We start from the raw sequence: 14,912 nt of genomic DNA, 5'->3' as shown, positions 1-14,912 counted from the left end.
CAGAAGAGCGCCACAGGTCCCCAGCAGGAAGAGCAGGCGTCCTGCTGCTGGGGTCTGGCGTCCCGCGGTTGTGATGGCTTCTGGTCAAGCGGGGTCTGAAAACACTAAATGGAAAGAGTCTCGACGGCCGTGTGGTTCTGAGCAGCGTGCTGAGACCTCGCAGCCCCAGCACCCTCCCACCCTGGCCGTGGCCGCACTCCCTGCCCTGACCGCCTGCAGCCCTCCTGGCGGTCAGTTCTGCCCTCGGCAGCGTGGGGCCTGTGCTCGGGTCACCCGTTTGCCCTGACTGGCTTATCAATTCCTCCTTCCTTGTGGGTTACTTACTGCCCAGGAAGCTGTCGGGATGCGCGTGCAGGACAGACGGTGTGTGCCGCTGGGTTCATCGTGGTCCAGGCGTCCATGGGGTCCTGGGATGAACCCCTGGGCCGAGGGACCACTGTGTCTGTGACATGGAGCAAGCACCTCGTGCTGCCGTGCCCTGGCCCGGGGCGTCCACTCTGGGCCTGGGCTGCTGGGGCCCACACAGAACGTGAAGGTCCACCTAGGGCTTCCTGGCAGGGCCCGGGGAGCGTTCCTTTCGCTCAGTGATCCTGTCCTTACAAGGCGGTTCAGCGATCTGTCAGCAGCTGGGGACGCAGCCGCCCCATCCAGGGCTGGACCACGTCAAGTTCCTCCGAGGCCTCCAGGCGGGACAGCACAGTCCTGCCGACCTGGGATTGGGCTGCGCAGCCACCACTGGGCTGCAGTCTGGGGCCACTGTGTGTCCCCTGGGGTCTGAGGAGGGAGAAGAGCCTCAGCCCGAGCGTGGTGGGCCCTGACGGCCCTCATGCAGGACTCCTCTGCTGGCACCTGTGTTCCTGGGATGGAGAGGTCGGGGCTCCAGGGCTGGTCCAGCCAGACTAGGCAGTCAGGAGCAGTCACCAGACAGCACAGTGACCCATCAGGAATGAACTGACCTCTGGAACAAGGCAGGTTGACCCCTCCCTCAGCACTGGCTTAGAGCAAGGCTCAGCTGGGGACCAGGGCCTGGCTCTGGGTTTGTGGGGGGCCTTGCTGGGCAAGGGAAGTGGGGGTCACTCCACACTGCAGATCCCTGAATAGAACTCAGCAGGACCATGCCAGGCCAGAGGGACAGGGGTGATCTGGGAGCTCTGAGCGTCCCTCACCACTGAAGCCCGTGGGACTTTGGTGATGGACTTGGAAGGGAATGTCCTGGGTGCGGTCTCCCCTGCGTGGCTCACGTTGGAATCCAAGGCCCGTGCCTCTGTGGCAGAGGGGCCACAGCTGGGGGACAGAGTGGCCAGCAGCTCGCAGCTGTTTGCGCTGCTCAGACCCTCTGGTGCTGTCCCAAGTGTGGTGGCCTCCCAGGGCCCAGCATCCGTTAGTTACTGATGGCCACGGTAAACCCACTGGGCTCTTCAGAATGGCACCCACCCAGGCAGTCCCTGGGGGCACCTGGCTTCTCCCAAAGGCCCATCTCCCTCTCCCACTGTGGATGGCCTCTGTCCACGTTCCATGGGCCTCAGTCACCTAGGCAGCGTGGTCCCCCTGGAGGTGGGCCCGGGACCTCCCTTGGTGTAGGGAGGCCTGGTGCTCCTGGGCCTTCCTGCCAGCAGGTGACCACCGCCCCTTTCTCAGAGCAGCCCGCTTACTCTCCAGGCGTCCTGTGCCTCTCTGAGGCCCTTCCACTGGGCAAGCCTCCCTCTGGGTGGCAGAGGTCAGGTCCTTGAGAAGCGGGCCAGTCCCCAGTTGTGCCGGGACCGACGCTGGAGCCGTGTCCTGGGACCTGATGTGCCCACTGCCCCGTGTGGCCGCTGAGGAGCCCTGGTCACACACATGGCCTTTCTGGAGGGCTGGGGGCTGCAGCAAGGGTCTGCCATGTCCCAGGTGCACCCTGGTGAGACGTGGAGCCCTGACCAGGGACCTGCTCCTGGAGAGAGGGGACCGGCAGCGCCCAGCAGACCCAGGCCACCAGCAGACCAGGAGGGCAGGTTCTCAGCCTGACACCATTGACACCGTTGGCCACTCCCGGTCTTCCAGGCCCAAGTCCCCCAGGTCCAGAGCTGCAAGTGAGCACGATCCAGTCCCCAGGCCTCAGCTGCCCAGGAGGAGGACTTCTGGAGGTGGCAGGGCCCAAGGGTGGACTCCACAGAGAGAGTGGGCGTGGCGGGGTGGGCCTCTCTGTGGAGCCGCTGGCTCGTCCGTCCTTCAAGTCCTTCATTCCTCATGACCATTTACACAGCGACCGTTGCCGGTTGCCGCTGTGGGAGGGACAGAGGGAGGTGGCTCTGCCCTCCTCGGGGCTTGTCACCTCCTCACACAGCAGGCGGTGCCCGTACCGCCAGCGGCTCTGCTTGTGAAACGTCCTTGGGGAGCGTGCCATTGCTGGAGCCCAGGCCCCGGCACCCGGGGGTGGAGCAGGGAGCAGTGCAGGACGGGCACAGCCACCCAGGAGGGACACAGGGGCACAGGACAGGCACGGCCACTCTGTGAGGCCCTGCTGGCCTTCTGTGCCTTGGCTGGCCTCCTGGCTGGGCCAGAGCAGGGGACAGAGGCAGGCCTGTGGCACCTCCTGTGAAGCAGGCTCCTCTGGGTGGGAATGGACTTCTCCCGGGCCCGGCTGGGCCACATGGCAGCCCTGGAGCTTCTAGGTGACCACAGGCGCTGGTGCCCGTGGAGACGCTCCCAGCTGGTGGACTGGAAGAAAGGCGCGCGCCTGCCAGCAGCTGACCCTCACTGCAAATAGGAGTGTCCCTCCTCCGCTTTTGCTTCTCTGGGACTTGTTTCGTCTCGTTTTGTTTTATCTGGGATGAGCAGGATTACGCCTAATCAGGCATTGTCACCGCTGAGGATTGAATTGCAATCTCTGAACGTTTCGCCTTTTCAGAGTGGCAAGTCTTTAATTACCGTCCTCTGACTCCACCGCTCCGGTCAAGGATGAGGCGGCCCTGCTGCGGCTGCAGACGATGCCGGCCCCACCAGCTTCCTCAACCTTGGCCTCCCCTCCGGTGATGGGCGTCTGGAGTCTCCGCCAGCCTCCCCTTAGAGGTCAGCTCCCTGATTCACCGAATAATTAGATTTCCATAAAAGTCAAAGAGGGCCCCCTCTGACAAGCGCCCGCATTCGGTGTGGTTTATGATCCCCGCACACCTTGACCACTCTTTATGGATGGCTCTTTATATTTTAATGAAAGAAAGCCAATTAGCTATAAACTGATTACTAAGAACATAATCAGGGTCATTTCTCTGCAACAAATCAATCAACAAAATGCTAATTACAGATGGTCTTTTAGACTTGGATTAATCTATTAGTAATTAAAGTGAAGTGCAAATCCAGCCTAGATCTTAATTGTAGCCAAAAGGCACAAACGTCTTTTTGTTGACCGATAAGATGCTGTTATTTAGCTTAATGTGGAAGGAAAACCCATTAATTGCGTAGGACATTCATGGATCTAATAACATTTTTAGAGGAGGTCTTTGGAGGCATTCATGAGAAATGTAACTGGGGTTATGCTTTGGAAAGATGGGCATCTTTCTGAGTCATTTATAATTAAATTTACATTTTATTGTGCTTGTAAAAGCAGCTTTTTTTTCTTCTGCAGGATAGTAAATTGTAAGGCCGAACTCTCGGAAGCCTGTCTGACTTCTGTCCCTGACAGAGAAAGGCCGGTGAGTGCGGAAGCAGCTCCAATGGCAGCGTGACCAGCACACCCTGGGCGGCCCAGGCCTCCAGCTACTGGACCCTCAGATCCCTCCGCGTCCACCTGCTTCCTCCCCACAAAGCCTTCCTACTGTCTCCATTTATAATCCTATTCACTTACAGGGAGGAAACCCTACGTCACCCCGGGAGGGGCTTCCTCGCTTGAGGTGCATGGACCCGTGGCCTCAGGGTGGGACTGAGGCCTGAGGTCAAGGACACGGGGACCACCGGGTCATGAGGCCGACTTGCTGAGAGCCCCTTCACGGGCATGGAGGGGGCTCCTGGGTGCCCATCTGGGAGACGGAGCGTCTGCCCACAGAAGAGCCCAGCCTGACCCCGCCACATGCAACTGTAAGTGGCACTTCCTTCTGTGGACCCCGTGTGGCCTCAGCAGAGGTTGGCTCGGGGGGCCGTGGGGCCTGTCCTTCTGGACCCCAGGAAGTGAACTCGAGTCCCGGCAGCTTGATCCTCAGGGTTTGCTGGTGGGGTTTGCTTGTTGCTGGGTGTAAGGACTGGCTCAGGCCCTGGGAGAAGCGTCCTGGAGAAGCTACGCAGGGAAACGAAGCCACCTCATCTCGCCTGTCCCCTCTCAGGGACGACCGGCCTGCGGGGCTCTGTGTGCCGTGGCACTTTGCCAGGTACTGGTGCAGACGGGCAAAGTCAGGCAGGGCTGGTGGGGCTGCACTGCCTGGAGAAGGGGCACACTCACACCTCAGTGCGCAGGACGGGGCTCTAATGTGACTGCAACCAGCAGCCCCGGGGCTGAGGGATGCTGGCCGCGACTTTGGGAAAGTAACTTCCCTACTCTGTTCCTTCACATCTAAAAGGCAGACCCTGGGGCAGAGGAGTGGAGTGTGGGGAGGGGCAGGTGAGTTAAGAGTGGCCCCCAGCACAGCCCCCAGCGGTGCACTCTGTCCACAAAACAAGAACAAGCAGCTTTGCAAAGAGCCACTGCCGATCTTGGGAATGAAAACACAGTTGCTGAAATAAAACGTACCATAAAGCTGCAGGAGCCTCTGATCTTCGCCCGCCCAGCCACTGCTTTGCCCAGCTCATGCGGGCTTTGTCCAGACCCTTCCCTAGACGTCGCCTTCAACCAGGTGATTCGTAGTCAAAGACCAACCTGGGACAGCCCTTCTCAGCTAGGACACCACCCCCGCCATCTCCCTTGCCCAAGCCCACCTCACAGGAAACACCCTTGGAGAATCTGAGGCGATCGTGCGTGGCCCCCGGGCAGCCCTGCAGTGGCCTGGACGTGCTGCCCTGCGGTGGGCGTCCCTCCTCCATCTTGCTTGTAGCTGTGGGTGTCTTCTGGTGGCGCCTCCACCAGATGGAGGGCGGGAGCAGCCCAGGTGGGCAAAGGCACAGGGACCGGAGGGGTGGACCCAGGCTCACAGCCTGGGAGTGGGGGTGTGGGCTGGCATGTCCCCCCCGCGTCTTGCTGCGCCTGTGAGCAGGTGAGCGGGAGGGAAGTGTTTCACCTGATCCCTCTTCTGTGCTGCCGGGTGCTCTGCGCATCTTATCTGTCTGAGGCCCAGGGCTGACCTTGGGTTTGAACCGGCAACAGGGGCAAGCCTAGAGAGGTGCGGGGAAAGAGCGCCCTTGAGGCTGTCCTCTGGCTCCCAGGGCCCAGGGGGCTCCAGCTGCAGGGCTTCGCCGTGGTCCTGAAGCCCGAGAGCTGGGGCTCGCTTCCTGACATGGGTCCCTGGCTCCAGTTCTGCTCTGCGTCTGCCCATGAGGGTGACAGTGCAGAGCTCTCCAGCAAGATCCCCGAGATCCCCTGCTGGCTCCTGCTCAGGTGCCAGAGGCTGGGCCGGGGTTGAGGAGGCTGCTGCTGGAGGGTTGGAGGCCGGGCCTCCCCTGTGCCGAGCAGCAGATCATCCCACTGCCACACAGGGCAGGGCAAGCCTCCGGGCCAGATCCCGCCCGGCGTGAACCCGCTTGCCCTGCACGGGGGTGGTGAGCTGGGGGGCATGGGCTCCTGTCAGCACACAGGAGTGGGGGCGGCCTGGGGTTCCCTTTTAGATCACTACCCAGGCGGGGGTCCCGGAGAGAAGCATTCCCAAGCCCCTTCCGATCCTATTGGGCCTGTGTCTTTTGCAAACTCACTGGTGCTTCTCCTGACCAGGCGGTCTTGGTGACCTTGCTGGGCAGGGGAGGGTGAGTGGACGGGGCTGGTGTGCTGAAGCAGGAGATCAGGGAGGCAAGCAGGGAAGAGGGATGAGTGCTAAGACAGCTGGACGAGTTTCCAATAGCCTTGCCATTTGCATTCATTAGTGAAGCAGGGCGACGCTTGTGATTGAGGGCGCACATGGCGGAAGCTTCTGCCTGTCCTGCACTTCTCTGGCTTCAAAGCCCCAGGACCTGGCTCAGTAGGAGGCTGCGCCCCCGCGCTGTCTTTCCAGAGCACCCGCTAGGCCAGGAAGGCACTGGGGAGGGAGCAGGGCAGCACCGGCTCTGAGGGTGGGTGCAGGCGGAGCTCAGCAGCCACAGAGCCAGCAGCAGGTGCCCCCGGCCAAGCCCGTCCCCTTCCTGAGAATTTCGTTAGCATTTTCTGTGCATACGTGCTTCTCCTCGGACACAGGGCCTGCCTGTCTTGAGAGGGTTCCTAGGAGCCACCTCCACACCGTGTGGATGTTGCCTCCTTGAAAGGGTGCCTGAGCAGGACAGGAGGCCCTTCCCACCCCCACGTGTACCTCTATGGCCACTGTCCCAGCTGGGTGCGCCTGTGTGGGGTGAGCAGGAGACCAAAGGAATCAGAGCTTTCCAGCACAGGACACAGTTTCTACCAGGCCTGCGGTGGGCAGTGCAGGCCCTCTTAGCCTAGGGTGCCAGCTGGCAGGTATCAGCCAGGTAGCTGTGGGTCCTGGACTGGGAAGGAGGCAGATTCCCACAGTGGCCACACATCCGGTCTGACTGCTGCAGCCCCCAGGCAGCAGGGGCAGCTTCCCAGGACTGACCATGCGGTGCCCCTCTGGCCGCTGGCCTGTCTTGTGCAGACAAGGGGCAGGCCAGGCTCTGCTGGAGTGCTGTGTGCACCCCAGGGTGGCTTCATCAGGGCATGGACCATGCTGCATGACCGTGTCACGGACAGAAGAAAGGAGAGAGGGGCGCGTGCTCATCGATAGCTGCAGAAAATCACCTGGCAGCTCTGGCACTTACTCGTGGCACCTCAGTAGAATAGGTTAGAATGACCGTCGCCTGGCAGCCACCTGCCCCTCACAGGTGGCCCCATACGTAGCGTGGCACTGAGTTTCCTCCCGCTAGCAGGAACAGGGCAGCCTGTCCACTCCGACTGCCAATTACCCAGTACTGCAGGTCTCCCCTCCCCCCAATAATGTGCTGCAGGTTCCCCTCCCTCCTAAGCATGTGCTGCAGGTCCCCCTCCCCACTAAGCATGTGCTGCAGGTCCCCCTCCCTCCTAAGCATGTGCTGCAGATCCCCCTCCCCACTAAGCATGTGCTGCAGGTCCCCCTCCCCCCAAGCATGTGCTGCAGATCCCCCTCCCCACTAAGCATGTGCTGCAGGTCCCCCTCCCTCCTAAGCATGTACTGCAGATCCCCCTCCCCACTAAGCATGTGCTGCAGGTCCCCCTCCCCACTAAGCATGTGCTGCAGGTCCCCCTCCCTCCTAAGCATGTGCTGCAGATCCCCCTCCCCACTAAGCATGTGCTGCAGGTCCCCCTCCCCCCAAGCATGTGCTGCAGGTCCCCCTCCCTCCTAAGCATGTGCCAGGGGTCCCAGGGGAACAACACCGAGGCCAGGAAAAAAAGCAAGTCCAGCCACGTGGGAAGGAGGAGGTGGCATTGCCTCCACTTACAGATGACGCAAGGCTCATGCAGAAAGCCCCAAGGAAGGTACAGGAGACCCCTGGCTGGTTGTGAGGCCCGCAGGCCAGCCTCACCGCCTTCTGTGCAGTCACAAGGAACAATCAGAAAGTGAAATTAAAATGAGCCATTTACGATCCAAGAAAAGATATGGAGGAGTACGTTTAGTGAGTTACCCAAGTTTTCTAGGTGAAATTGAGTAAGACCTAAGTAAATGGAAAGATGGGCGCAGCGTGCGTCTGAATGGGGAGGCTGAGGACTTGCCCAGTGACTATTCTCTTCAGGTCAGAGCTCTCGATAGCCTTTTGAAGGTATAGGAATCGAGAAGCCGCTACTGAAATGATCACAGTAACGCCGGGATCTACGATGAGCAAACAGGCTTGAGGAAGCGCCTCTGAGCCAGGCCTGTGGCTCTTAGCTCTCTGGGCTACATTCTGAGAGTTCTGCTCTCTTCGCTTCAGATGTGATTGCTCTGGAATTGCTCGGTGGTCTCAGCGGCCAGACACCTCACTGACCCACTCTTGTTGCCCTGACGTGGGTGGGAGGCTCCCCTGGAGTGTCCCAGCTGGTCAGTGGCTCCAGCTTCCTGGCTGCCTGGCCACCTTGTGCTGGCCCCTGTAAGGCGCCCGGGTGGAGGGCGGAGACTGTACGGGGCTTTGGCCGTCACCTCAGAAGGAGAAGTGAGGCTGGTTCCCAGCAGGTGCGCAGGGCTAGCACGGGGACTCCAGCCCCTGCTCCCAGCCCTCAGCCCACATGCACACCGGGGTCCCTAACTTAGGGGCAAGCGAGACTCATGGTCTCCCTGTGTCCCAGGGGAGGGGGTGGTAGACACGGCGCGCCTCTTCCTGGGCCCTGAGGAAGGGTTTCCTGTTGTCAGAATGGTCCTTGTTCCATGCCACCAAGGTCGTGCCAACACAAGAGGCCGATCCGGAGCCTCCTGTAAGGTCCGTCTACCTCCAGGTGCTAGCCCTCTGCCCTCGTGCCCACAGCGTTGGAATGTCCTCTCCAGCCTGGCCAGTCCAGTCTGACCACAGGCAACACTGCATGTTAGGGAGCTACTTCCTGCCTCTGGGCCTCCAGGCCTCCATCTGGTTTCACCAGGAGGGCAGCGACGGGATAGCATCCTGGAAATGAAGGCTGCTCAGAAGAGCGCCCGGGTGGTGTGGCTCTGCACAGCACCGTCAGAGGGGGCACCTGAAGAAGGAAGGAGGGCGGAGCGGCGGCAGAGCGCAGCCGCGTGCGTGGGAGCCCGCTGTGTTTAGGCCATCCCCTGGAGAGAGGGTCAGAGGTGAGGTGGGGCAGGAGTCCTGAGCACAGCTGCGTGCCGTGTGCACACGTGTGTGTACGTGTGTGCAGAACACGCGTCTTTCCAGTCGGCCAGGCTACTCTATGCTGCCCAGCCATCTGGTCCAGCCCTGGTTTGGAGGTGCCGAGAAGGCTCTGTGCCGCTGAGGCCAACCCCTGTCCTCAGGAGGATCTAGGGGGCAGCCCTGGAGGAAGGGAGAGCCTCGCCCTGTAGGTGGAAAGACAGAGACTGGCATGAGGTCTGCCCAGGAGAAGGGGCTCTGCCTCAGGCTGCAGCATGGAAACCTGCTAGTTTCCAGCCCCTGGCCTGCCCTGGAGCCCCAGGAGCCAGCACTCCACACACACGCACACATGCACGCATACACATGTGCACACACATACACGTGCGCACCCACACACACATACACACAAGTGCACACATGTGCATGCACAATGGAGCACACACTCATGGGCACGTGTTGAATCCACACATGCACGTGTGCACGCATGCACAGACACAGACACACAAGGCACACGTGCACACGAAAGCACACGCACACATGCACACACAACACAGGTACACATGTGCACACACGTGCTCACACACATTTACTCATGCATGCACACGCACATGCCCGAGCAGGCTCCCACGTTCATGTCGGGAGGCAGAGGGCGGAGAGGGCAGATGGGAGATGCGGAGGCTACGGTGTTTGCCTCAGCTTTCCCACAGGGAATCGCAGTAGAAACTCAGACTGAAGTTATTATTTTTTTTCTGAGAAGAAGGATGGAGAAGGAACTCATTTGCTTTCTTCTGGGAAATCACATTGTCCTCAGAATGGAGAGGCGAAGTCGCAGGCAGTTTCCATTAGCCGAGAACCCTGGAATATCCTCGAGCGTCTCAGGGGTCCCCTGCAGATCTCCTGGCTATCGGACTTTCTCTCCAGACAATTAAGGAAATAGCTGAACCATGGAGAGTAGTAACTAAAGAAGATGAAATAAAAATTTATAGCACATTCCTATGTTAGTAAGACATCGTCAATTAGAAAACCAAATTCTACATTGTTTTCTTCTGCTTCTGTGTTAGGCAAAGATTTTCTAAAAAATGGTTTTATTGATGTTTGCAGATGGCAGGGAAAAGATGTTTTTAAAGAAATCGTAGGAATGTCAACTGGAACAAAAATTTAAAAGCCAATTTGACAAAATGAATGGAGAGTTACAAATAGTGAGCCCAAGTCGCTCAGTCTCAGAATCGCCCCTTGACTCCCTGGGTGTGGACACCCAGACACCAGGGTCCGTCACGCTCAGGGAGGTGGTGTGCACAAGAGGACTGTGGACACAAGTCACCATGTCACCCAGCAGTCAGCTGAGAGGGCGTCCAGGAAAGACACGGTGGCATCAACCACCCGGCGGGCTCTGTGTATGGATCTGGCCGTCCCCTGGGAGTCCCTGGCAGAAAACCGGGGTGCGTGTCCTGTCCTAGCACAAGCTGCAGAGGCCTTGCTGCACCCCAGGGATGGCTGCCACCTCCCCTCCTGGCACTGTGTTCTGAGGGGACGTGAGGCAGGGCCCCCAGAGCCCTGGTGGGAACCCAGGACCCCTGCCAGGGCAGGGTCAGGGGAGGTCTGAAGGAGCCAGCAGCAAGGGCAAGGGTGTGGCAGGGCCTGGCGGTGCCCCAGAGCCCTCGGGGGGCGGGGCAGGCTGCGGCCCCTCACGTGGCCAGGCACCTGAGGTCAGCGTAAGAGGACACCTTTATTTTGGCTCGCGGTATCAGAGCTTCGGCCCAAGGCACACTCCAGAGCCCTGCTGTCTAGAGGAAGGGAGAGGCTGCTGGAGTGGCCACAGAGGCGCTGAGAATGGCCGCCAGCCTTCGGAGTGAACGTTTTCCACCACTGTGGCCAAGGACCCCCGAGAGCACTAGAGGAGGGAAAGCTCGCTTTGAGTTCAGGGCCTCGGGGTTTCAGTTCATGGCCAGCTGGTCCACACTGAGGAAGGCCAGCTGGCCGCAGCCAGGACACAGCACGAGCAGCAGCAGCAACGTTAGTCCCCAAGGGCAGCGCCCAGCGACCCTCCTGCAGGCACAGCCCACCCGCCTGCAGGTCCCCCTAGTAATCCCTTCAATTCATCTGTCTACCAGGCAGATGAGTCCACGGATCCGGTTACGGCTCTCACGGCCCCAGACTCCACCTCTGAACTTCCCTGTGCCGACCAGGAGCCCTGGGGAGACCTCGCGTCCACACCAAGTCTCCTTCCTCTGACCTCACCACGCCGCCCGTCTTGGAGTGCGGAGGCTGGACGGGAGCAGCCTAAGGCCCGGCATCCTGGCTCCCCAGTCCTTCTGCAGCATGGGCCCTTCCGCCCCTCTGCTGGGGGAGCCGCTTCTCCGCGAGCCCCTGGGCCCCAGCTGACTAAGGCGGGCCACATCCCACCTGAGCTGAGGGACACTGTGTGCAGCACTGCGTGAAGGGGGCAGGCGGAGTCGGGGAGCCATGAGGAGAACGTGGAGCTCTGAGAGCTGACCGCCGGGTTCCGCCTTCCCAGCAGGACTGAGCTGGCCTTGCACTCGGCAGCAGGAGTGGCTTCTGTGCCTCGTCCTCCCCTTGGCTGAGCGCACGGGCGGAGGCTGGGTCAGGAGCCCTCATAGACCCCAGGGGCGGCCCTGCTCCTCTGGAAGCCCTGCTCTGAGAATGGCTGGCCGGGGCCCCTGGACAGCAGGTTCCTCTTTGTTTGCACCCAGTGTGGTTCCACAGGGCAGAAGAAAGGACCTCAAGGAACAAAAGCCTCAGTATGTCTGCCACGGGCGTCTTCCCGTGACAATCTGCCTCGCCCACTGCCAGCAACAGCCCGACGGTGACGGAGGACACGGCAACTCGAGGCTCAGGAGACCGGCCCTCCCTCCCCAGCTCTCTGAGGGCCGGGGGCGGATTTGGGCTCCAGACACTCAAGGAGACATGGCCATGCTCCGCCAGCGTCTGGGGGACTGACACCCCGCTGCCTACTCACGCGCCACCACGCGGGTGCACATGCCGGAGCTGCTCCAGACTGGGGGATTCTGCTGCGAGGGCAGTGACTTGGCCCTGCTGCAGGGGCGGAAGGCACCTACAGGAGCGTGGGGCTTGCGCACCAGCAGAGAGAGAAGCCACGTTTCTCTCAGCACCGCAGCTGTTACCACCAGTTACGCCCTTTGGTTCTGGTCTGGGAGGGTGGGAGGGCACCCAGGCGCAGGCTGGTCCCTGGCAAGGGGCTGTTTTCTGCACTGATGTGGCTCTCAGGTGGCCGAGCCCTTAGTGGAAGGGGAACCTTTGTTCCTGTGTCCAGCTGAGGTCGGGCAGCTCATTCTCATCTGGGTCTCGTGGACGTAGGGGGAGGCCTGGCCAGGGTGTGAGGTGATAGCATCTGACCTGTCGGCAGGTCCACAGAGGGGAGAGTCCAGGTCTGATCTGTGGCAGGTCGGCAGGGAGTCACCTGTGAGCCTCGGAGTGGTGACGGAAGGCCAGAGCCTGCCCAAGCCGCGAGGGAAGGTGGCTGCCAGGTGAGGCGTGTCCTGGTTCGCGGCACTTGCTTGGCCTGCAGGGCTCCTGGCCGGGAGAGCTCCGAAAGGTCAGCACTGCTGCCGTCGTCCCGGTGTGAGACCTGGAGTCCGTCTCCACGCAGACCCACGTTACCTTCCAACATGCACCACGTGCGCGGTCACGGGGAGGGACCGTGGAGGGACGTGTCTCCAGCCAGTGAGGAGGGTGGCAGCTTGCATCCTGAGCTTGCGTCCTGAGCAAACTTAGCACAAACTGGAGTCAAACATCCATTTGGAAAAGATGGAAGTTCTTCTTCAAACTGCTCCGCTGTTCGAGATCCCTCGCGTTACGGGGACTATTTCGGCACCACTTGTTGATTCTGTGTTTTTAAGAGCCTGTTGGAATAGATGAACCTGAAGAGACTGGCTCTCTGCGACGTTCAGTCTCGCCCGCAGGTGCACCAGCGCACACCTCCACTCGCTCAGCTCCCGTCTGAGTGTCGTGGCTCTCAGTGCAGAGAGCTCAGCGTTCCCTAAACCCATTCCTAGGCATCTCTCCTCCCATTCTAAACGGGAGTGTAAGACAGAGATCTCCCTGAGTCCCCTGGACCTGGGGAGGCAGCAGTGGACGCCTCCTTCCCTCCTTCCACACGTCTCCTGGGCGCCAGGCCCAGCTCGGCCACGGCACAGGCCTTCCAGTTCCCCTGCTGCACTGACCTTGACCTCTGACTGCCCGGCCCTCGCGTTGGGGTGAGGGGCTCTGGCTATGCCTGTCCTCCTTCTCCTGCCTGCTACCCCACCCGGCCTCCCACTGGTGTGTCACTTGGAGGGGCTCCTCTGTCCAGGGGCACAGGGAGCCCAGCTGTGCAGAGTGGAAAGCCTGTCCCTGGGGCCCAATGCAGTGTGGTGCGGGGAGCCCGGGAGGCTCCTGCTGCCCTTACCGGAATGTCCAGGTGATTCCTCACCTCCTACTGGAAGCATCAGGTGACCAGGAGGGAGCCACACTGAAGACCACCGTCCCCAGGCAGCTGGGCTCCGAGGATGCCGTGTGCTCTGGGGTCACTCCAGACCCACGCTCACCTGCACTCCAGGATGCTGAGGCACGGAGTGGAGAGGTTCCTCCAGGTCCAGCGCACATGCCAACCCAGGCAACCAGAGCAGCTGCGATGGCTCCCCCAGGAGGGACCAACCCCGCGGCCCTCACCTCTGACACTCGCCTTGTTCTTGGGGGTTTTGGGACATCGTCAGTCCTTGCTCCTGTGGGTTTTGAGCTGCCAGCGCCCACGGCTTGCGACTGACAGTTCTAGGGTGTCCTGCAATCCCGTCCGGCTAGCCCGCCCTCTTAGCCAGTGTTTCCTCTCTTGAGGTTCCCTTGCTGGGTTGTGCCCTCTCCGCCGTGGGCTGGTCTGCGCCGTAGGCTTTCTCAGGATTGTGAGGTTTGTTCTTCACATTTCTTCACCTGGAACCTGATTCTGCTCTGATATGCAGTGTGGATTTCATCTCATTTCACCCTTAAGAAATCTGTTTGTTGCACGGTTCTGGAAGGTGAAATTTTTCTAGGTTTAGCAAGACGGATTTAATATTTGTTTTACTAAGTTTATTTTTAAATGAGGAATAAATATGGGATTTTATGGAATAATTTTTGCAAGTGTTCATGGTAAGGTTGCTCCCTCAGTGAGTGAATTGAGGGAGTGAAGGTACCTGGGTGTTCCTAGGTGAACCTGCTCTGAATTCCTTGGACAGAACAGATGCAACGGTAACGTCACCCAGACCACTGGAGTACTCTGCCATTGTTCTCCTGAGTGTGTTAGCATGCATGCTTTCTTCCATGAACAAAGTCACCTTCAACCATGGAAGGATTTGGAGACGGGTGCTCTTCCAGTGGGCCCTTCCCTGGAAGGTTGGCACTTGACCTCTAAACCCTCTGGGGCTGGAGTTTTTAAGTATGTACTAAATTTAACATTTACAGGACTATTAGAATTTCTGCTTTTTCTGAAGTCAGTTTTATTTTTTGAAGCTGTTTATTTGTTTTCAAATATATCCTATAAAGTTCAAAGTTTTCTCTTCCTCTTTCTTCACTTCTGCTTCATCCTCCGCCGGTGCCCCGCCTTCTTTAACCATGGTTTTTATCCTCTTTTATCCCTTCGTTAGTCTCAGAAGACTTGACCTGGCGAGTCTTTTCATACCACCACCTGTACGCACAGGCCCTCCTTGCCTTCTCACCCCGATAGCTCAGGCCTGCTGATAGCTCAGGGAGCCCAGCCTTGCTGCTGCAGCTTCCTGACCCGGAGAGGACGCAAGGCCCCACATCTCTCTGTCCAGGGAAGAGCGCGTTCAGAACGGGAAGCCGGACCCCAGGCAGGGCCGGTCGCTCTGGCGCCCAGTGAAGTCACTCAACGCGGATCACGCTGAGCCAGGTCTCTGCAGAGTTCCTGTGTTGCTCTTCTGTGAATGCCTGCAGTTTGTTGTCTTCAGTTTTGCTACCATTTCCGCCTTTCTGCTCTACTGAGCTTTCTCTACTCTCCTCAAAGCACCATTCCTGAAGGTCACACCTAGATATGGGGTGTTTTCACCAATGGTCACTTCAAAGTGTCT

Source organism: Sciurus carolinensis, chromosome 4 (assembly GCF_902686445.1).
Source record: "Sciurus carolinensis chromosome 4, mSciCar1.2, whole genome shotgun sequence".
NCBI classification, from domain to species: Eukaryota; Metazoa; Chordata; class Mammalia; order Rodentia; family Sciuridae; genus Sciurus; species Sciurus carolinensis.
This window is presented reverse-complemented; position numbering follows the sequence as displayed.